Here is an 8274-nt window from a genome sequence, read left to right on the forward strand (position 1 = left end):
GGCTGGGTGCTCTGGGGGCCCAGGGCGGGGGGGGGGCTGGGTGCTCTGGGGGGCCCATGGCTGGGGGGGCTGGGTACTGGGGGGGCTGGGTGCTCTGGGAGGCCCAGGGCGGGGGGGGGCTGGGTGCTCTGGGAGGCCCAGGGCAGGGGGGGGCTGGGTGCTCTGGGAGGCCCAGGGCGGGGGGGGGCTGGGTGCTCTGGGAGGCCCAGGGCAGGGGGGGGCTGGGTGCTCTGGGGGGCCCAGGGCGGGGGGGGCTGGGTGCTCTGGGGGCCCAGGGCTGGGGGGGCTGGGTGCTCTGGGGGCCCAGGGCTGGGGGGGGCTGGTTGCTCTGGGAGGCCCAGGGCAGGGGGGGCTGGGTGCTCTGGAGGCCCAGGGCGGGGGGGGCTGGGTGCTCTGGGGGCCCAGGGCGGGGGGGTTGGGTACTGGGGGGGGCTGGGTGCTCGGGGGACCCCAGGCCGACAGGGACACACTCACCAGAGAGCAGGGTGCTGGGGGGGGCAGAGCGGTGCTGGGGGGGGCAGGGGGCCGGTCACCCCCCTGCAGGCTGCAGCAGCAGCTCCATGGCCCCTGCCCTGCTCCCAAGGGAGCGCCCGCCCCGCAGCTGCCCCTTAAATACCCCGCCTGGCCCCGCCTCCCCCTCTGATTGGCTGCAGCTGGGGTGTGGCTCTGCCCGTCAGCTCAGCTGGCCCCGCCCCCGGCCAGGCAGCCCCAGCTGATGAGGCCTTGGCTGGGCCTGGGGTCCCGGCTCTGCCAGCCCCTGCCCCACAGCCCCCCCTGTGCCGGCCTGCAGGCCCCGAGCCCTCCCTGCTGGGCCCGAGGAAATCCCAAAGGAGCCCCCCCCCCACTGTGTCCTCAGCAAGGCCCCTCTCTTTGTGCCCTCGTCTGTGCGGAATAAATTTTGTCCCACGCGCCCCGGCCTGTGCCCCACGCGCCGAAACACGCGCTGTCGGCTGTGGAGTCTGTGGGCACCGTGCTAATCATCGGGGCGGCATTCACATGCCCCCTGCACCAATCGTGTGGCCTGGGGGGAGTCCCGGGGGGCTGGCATCCCCTATAGGTCCAATCCCCTATATGGTCCAATTCCCCCTGTGAGGAAGTGGGAGTGTATTCACTCTCTTTGCTTGTCCTTCCTGCTAGCCTGCGCTGCTCTGATGTGCGTGCCTCAGTTTCCCTGGGCCACTGCACCCATGCCTGGCTGGAGAGGGGCGCTGACGGGGTCTCCAGGAAGGGGACACAGGAGGGGGCAGGGCACCATAGGGATGCACCATAGGGATTCACACACTGACCAGTTGATTAGCAGAGTGCCCACAGCACGGGTTCCTAGTGGTGGTGCACATCTGTACGCACCTTGGTGCCCGTGACAAAATTTATTCCGTACCAAAATGGGAAAAAAATTAGAACCACCACCCTCATCCTATTTCCTAACACGTGAAGAGATGATTTTACAGGAGATCGTCTGTGCTTTTCCGGAAATTCAAGCGGCCAGTGTAGACAGCTGGCAAGTTTTTCCGCAAAATCAGATGATTTTGCGGAAAAACTTGCCAGTCTAGACACAGCCCTGGAATCAAGCACCCATGGGGCAAAGGAGTGGGGGGGATAGGCAGCACCCAGAGCGGAAATCAAATGGGGAACATGATCAGTTTTGGGCGGCTAACAGCGCCTGTTCTGGGTGGAGGGAGTTTGTTTTTAAACGGAGGCAGGGAGATTAACAGAACCAACGGCTTGCGGCTCAAACCAAACAAAACCCCCACTCCGTGTGCAGCGGCAGTCAAAAAAGCAAACAGAACGTGCGGCATCATTAAAAAACGGGATAGAGACGAAGACAGAAAATCTCTGTATCAATCCATGGCACGCCCACAGCTGGAATACGGCGTCCACATGTGGCCGCCTCCTCTCCGAAAAGATCTCTCGGCATTGGACGAGGTTCCGAAAAGGGCAACAAAAACGAGTCAGGGTTGGGAACATGAAGAGAGGTTAAAAAGACGGGGACGTTTCAGCTTAGGAAAGAGGAGACCGAGGCAGGATAGGATGGAGGTCTATACCATCACGGCTGATGTGGAAAAAGTGAACACGGAAACGTTGTTGACTGATTCCCACGATATTAGGAGGGGTCGCCAGATTAAATGAACGGGCAGCGGGTTTCAAACAAAAGAACGTTTTTCTTCACTCGGCGCGCAACCTGTGGAACTCCTCGCCAGGGGATGCGGTGAAGGCTAGAACTTCAACAGGGTTAAAAAAAAAGAGCTGACTAGTTTCAGGGAGGTTAGGTCCGCCAACGAAAGCTCAGGATACTGCCTCTCTATTTTTGTCGGGCTCTACGGCCGTGTCGACGCTGGGAAATTAGGGTGAAAGAAGTGATTTCAAAATACAGGCTGGAACTCAAGCTCTGTTGAAGCCCGTTTGCATCTGCATTTGGTGACCCCCCCTAGTTCTTGCCTTCACAACATCCACCGGCGAGGAGTTCCACAGGTCGACTGTGCGCTGCGTGAAGAAAAACATCCTTTGGTTTGTTTTCTACCTGCTACCTATTCTTTTCATTTGGTGGCCTCCCTAGTTCTTGCCTTCACAGCATCCTCCGGCAAGGAGTTCCACAGGTTGACTGTGCGCTGCGTGAAGAAAAAAAATCCTTTGGTTTGCTTTCAACCTACTGCCTCTCCATTTCATTTCATGACCCCCCCCCCAGTTCTTATGTGATGGGAACAAGTCAATCATGTTTCCTTAACTCATTCGACGCCACCCTCGTCCTAGCGACCGGCACGGGCTCTGTATTCCAGCCTGTCCTCCGGGAACGGCCCCTGGAGCCCGTATTCTGCGGGGCATGACAGCACCGTCCGGATTACTGCAGGGACCAGCGCTCAGCTGTGCGAAGCAGGGGTGTCCAAAAAGTGAACCCATTCCACAGAAACTGTGAACCAGGATTTCCGCGCCAGCTTTCCGGGTAATCGGCTAGCCCGCTCCTCTTGGTTTGCCGCCGCGGCGTGAGCCCAATTAAGATACCCCAGGTCTTGAAACAGCTGGAGCATTTCCCGCACCAGACTAGTGTCTGGTTTTCTGGAAAATACTTTCCAACGGCATTTCCACAGGCACCCCGGCTGCTCCCGCCTAACGGCTCGTCCTCCCCTCCCCCAACTGCATTTTTAATGGAAAATAGATTAAAATAATAAATAAAACCCTGGCAAATTTTACCATCATTTTCAGTTTTCATTCCATCAGCCTGGCGTGTATCCTGTGGTCTCCCTGCACAACCCGTGGAGGAGGGACAAGGGAAGAGCACCCGCTGGAAAGGGTGCAATTCAACAGCCTGCTGGTGAAGCATGGGATACGGCCCTGGGGCATGAGCGGAGCTGTGGGGCTGGGCTGGAGGGACCATGGGGATACAGACCAAGCCTGAGTTCCTTGGTGGAAATTTCAGGGTCCCCGGGTTGGAACGGAAGGCAGGCTGGGGTGCACTGGCAGGAGCTCCAGTGGGGTGTGATCCCTGGTCAACAAAGGAGGCAAAGCTGGAACTCAAGCTCTGTTGAAGCCCGTTTGCATCTGCACTTGGTAACCCCCCCTAGTTCTTGCCTTCACAACAGCCTCCGGCGAGGAGTTCCACAGGTTGGCAGTGCGCTGCGTGAAGGAAAACATCCTTTGGTTTGTTTTCAACCGGCTACCTATTCTTTTCACTTGGTGACCCCCCTGGTTCTTGCCTTCACTGCAACCTCCGGCGAGGAGTTCCACAGGTTGGCAGTGCGCTGCGTGAAGGAAAACATCCTTTGGTTTGTTTTCAACCAGCTACCTATTCTTTTCACTTGGTGACCCCCCTGGTTCTTGCCTTCACTGCAACCTCCGGCGAGGAGTTCCACAGGTTGGCAGTGCGCTGCGTGAAGGAAAACATCCTTTGGTTTGTTTTCAACCAGCTACCTATTCTTTTCACTTGGTGACCCCCCTGGTTCTTGCCTTCACAGCATCCTCCGGCGAGGAGTTCCACAGGTCGGCTGTGCGCTGCGTGAAGGAAAACATCCTTTGGTTTGTTTTCAACCGGCTACCTATTCATTTCATTACTGCCTCCTGTTTAAGAAGAGGTGGGATTGTGTAGATCCTGGTGCCCCGCCCTTTCCTTCTCCTCCCAGAGACACAAGAGCAGGGATCCACAGAATTGGGGGGTGGGAGACACCCTTCCCGCATGGTGCCTTGCTCTCGGAGGAACCTGAGCAAAGAGGACCTACCTTCTGGAGCATGGAGCCTGGGAGAGTTGTCCCCTCCGCAAACCCCGGGGGTTAGAACAATATTCTGCATCCACAGTATCATAACGATGTTCTTAACCCAATATCCGCCAAGCCTCAGGGCCTTGACGTGACAGACAGAGGCGCTGGCGGAGCTCTCCAATTCACTGTACCCATCACCCGCTTCCTTTTCCTGTGCCTGCTCTGGATCTCGCGGCGGCGCGGGGCGCCGAAGTACCGATCGGACTTTGTGCCGATGCCGCACAACTTGCTCGGCGAGAGTGAAGAGGATGCGGACCTGCGGGAACTGGGGATGATTCAGATCGTTTTCTGAAGCCCCCTGGTTTCTCGGATGGCGTTTTCGCTTCTTCAGCCGGGCCGGGTGTCGAGACGTGTGAGCGCTGCCTCCTGTCAACCTGTGGAACTCCTCGCCGGAGGAGGCTGTGAAGGCTAGGACTAGAACAGAGTCTAAAGAGAAGCTAGATAATTCCTGGAGGTTAGGTCCATAAAAGGCTATTAGCCAGGGGATAAAATGGTGTCCCTGGCCTCTGTCTGTCAGAGGCTGGAGAGGGATGGCAGGAGACAAATCGCTTGATCATTGTCTTCGGTCCTCCCCCTCCGGCACCTGGTGCTGGCCGCTGTCAGGAGACAGGATACTGGGCTAGATGGACCTTTGGTCTGACCCAGGACGGCCGTTCTTATGTTCTTATGTTTCCCGTCAGGCATTTCGCTGCCCAGCCGAAACGTTCGCCCGTAACCGTTGGGCGAGGACGCTGCAGCTTTGGGGCTGCGGAAAACCACATACGGGGCGCTCCAGGGAACGCAGACGCTGGCAGGCCCCCTCACCTGTAGCAAGGCTGCCCCCCAGCTCGGGAGACGGCACACACATTTTCACACCACCGTTTTAAGTAACCTGCACCCTCCCCCGGACAGATTTCGCTTTTGTCCCCGTCCCTCCAACCCTCCCCAAAAGTAGGGCTCAATTATCTCAGCCAGGGCTCGGTCAAGCTGGGACTTACACACCTCTAGGGATGGAGACGTTTGGCCCAGTCCTCCAATCTGTCTAGGTCACTCTGGACCCGATCCCTGCCCTCCAGCGTATCTACCTCTCGGGTTTTTTTTACAGGGGCTAAGTGACATGCCCAAGGGCACACGGGTCAGCTGTGGCAGAGCAAGCGACTGTGCTAGCCCGCGGGCTGCTCTACAGAAGCGGCGAGCCAGGATCGACCCAAACGGGACAGTCTGCGACCCAAGCAAGAGACACTTTGAAAATGTCAGCAGGAGGCTACATCTTCAGACACTCCAACCCACCCTCCCGAATATCCTGATTTCTGTTTGGGGAATAAATTCACACGCACGTGCATGTCCTGCCTGGCTCTGTTATGCTCTGACAATACACCAGATGAATAATCAAACCCTTCCGGCTCTTCTGGGGTATTGCCACACCCCCAACTCTGCTCCCTGTCCCAACCCCTCTCCACGCTTTATGAAACTTGCCTTACTAATATGCATCCCGTTATGCAAAGCAGGGCACGTAACCTCTCATTCACGAGCTGCAAAATGTGCATCTCCTCGTTTTGTGCAGGTAGCATCCTTGTAAGTGCTGTTCGACGTGGGACTCGGTTTTAATTGTTAACGGGCTAATGAGGCTTTTGGAACTTAATGGCTCAGCGATCAAGTCAACAATCTGCGAATGGATTGGTTGTTCTTATCTCAGACAGGGAGCGGTGTTAGTCTGTAACTTTAAAACCAACGGTGGCACCGAAGGGCTCGGTCTACACCAGGGAGCGATTTATTTCAAAAGAATCACTCCCGGAAGAACTATTTCGAAATACGCTCTTCCTTTTCACAAGCCGGAGTTCCTCTTTCGAAATAACAAGCCCTTTATTTTGCATGGTAGCGTGGCTACGCACCTGATTTCGAAATAAGGGCAATTATTCCGATGTCACGCCCCGGTGTAGACACACCCGCAGAGACTAACAAAAATATATCTATAGTATCATGAGCTTTTAGGGTTGCCAGGTGTCTGTTTTTTGTCCGGATCGTTCGGTAGTCTGTTTAAAAAAACCCAGAAAATTTCCTGTTTCCCTTGGATGGAAGCCCGGTGGGGACAATTTTCTCCTGCTGCGTCCGGCGGGGGTGGGGGAGTGAGGAGTGCAGGGCCATTTAAAGGCGCAGCAACTTTTTTTTTTTTTTTCGTCTCAACCAAGTTTGCCATGTTCAGGATTTTTGTTGAAAGCATCTGGCAAGCCTATGAGTTTTCACGGGCAAAACTCACTTCTTCAGACAAACAGAGTGTTTTTCCTGTGCGCCCAAACGGCAGTTGGTCTTACCAAGACGATGTGGCCGGGCCACATGATTCTCAACCCCCTTTGGGGGGAGGAAAGGTTGAACCGAACACAGAGAATTCCTGACCTTGGGCAAAAGGGATCTAAAGCGGGGAGGCAAACAATAGAGTGTATCAGAAAAGTCGCCGTGTTAGTCTGAATCTGCAAAAGCGGCGAGGAGTCGTGTGGCACCTTATAGACTAACCGAAGTTAGAGACGAACCGCATGCATCTGACGAAGTGGGTCTTTGCCTACGAAAGCTTATGCTCCAACACTTCGGTTAGTCTATAAGATGCCACAGGACTCCTCGCCGCTTTTGCAAACAATCGAGAGTCATCAGACACCAAGAGACGCCCCTCCTTCTAATTACCACCCAAGATACCTGCTGGAAACATTTAAGACTGAAGAGCAGGGAGGATCGGGCCCAAGGTAGGCGGTAGCTTAACTGGCTTAGTGCCTTCAAATTAGCTGGTGTGTTTTGTTTTGATTTCGCAACTTGCTTTGCCCTGTCTGCTATCGCTTGCAATCACTTACAGCCGCTTTTCTAGACGCAATAAAAACATTTTTGTTTATGATCTCATGCACTGTGTAAATAACTGCCAGCTGGGGGAAGCAACCAGTGTGCATATCTCTCTTTCACTGCTAAAAAGGGTGAACTTACAAGCTCTCTCCGGCTCCGTCTAGACTGCACTGTTAAATCAGAAAAAGAGATGCAATGTCCGTGCTGCAACTTGCATATTTTTTTTTAATTTACTTTCAAAAGAGGCGCCTTCGAAATTTGGTGCATTTACACGGCACCAAATTGCGAAAGAAAGTGCTCTTTTGAGCCATACCTCGCAGAACGAGGTTGATGGGGATGGTGAAAGAGCGTGTCCGTTCTTTTCAAACAATTTTGGAAAAAACGGAGGCCTCCTTGGACATGGCGTTGCTCTTTTGCGATACCGCCGGTGTCCCGAGAAAGCAATGCAATCTAGATGTAACCCCTAGGTGTAAAACTTTTTATACTTCAGATTTGTGTGGGAGTTTAGGCTTCTTTGGAGCTGTGCTCCCCCCCCAAATTTGTGGCTTGGCTGGGGGGAGACCGCAGCTTCTGGCCCGGCAGGACAGGATGGTGGAGAACTCCAACACTGCTTCAGGGCAGAGCACCCTGGAGTCTGGAGTTAACAGGCGTCTTTGGGGTGTCTCGTGGCAGATACGTGGGGGGTTTTTTGTCCGACTCGGCCTCTTGTGGCTTAACGTGTCTGGATTCATGAGAATTGGAGAACCACTGGGCAGGATGTAGGAGTCCTGGGTGCTACGTGATGTCAGGCAAACCTGTGCCTCAGTTTCCCCTCCCACTTATGGTTTGTCTAACTCATGGATTCCCAAATTGGGGGGCATGAAGAAATTCCAGGGGGGGGCACAAGGCAACCCAGCCTCCACCCCTCCATCAATCTCCCTCCCAAGGAAAATCCTGGTCCGTCTGGTAAAAAAAATTCAGGGGAGGATGGAGCGTCTCAGGCAGACTTCAAAATAGCCACCTTAAAGGGGCAATGCCTGCTCTGCTCTTAAAAGGGCAACTTTTTTTTTTTTTTTTTTGCTCAGTAAGTTTTACTGCTATTTTTTGGGGGTGAGTGGGACATGAGGGTTTTTCAAAACTCAAAAAGGGGGGCGTGATGCCTAAACGTTTGGGAACCACTGAAGCCGATTAAGAGTAGAAGCTGTTCAGGGAAGGGTCTCTCTTACCTGTCCAGTGTCCGACA

This window comes from Pelodiscus sinensis, chromosome Z (assembly GCF_052426305.1).
Source record: "Pelodiscus sinensis isolate ZL-2025 chromosome Z, ASM5242630v1, whole genome shotgun sequence".
Classification (NCBI taxonomy): Eukaryota; Metazoa; Chordata; order Testudines; family Trionychidae; genus Pelodiscus; species Pelodiscus sinensis.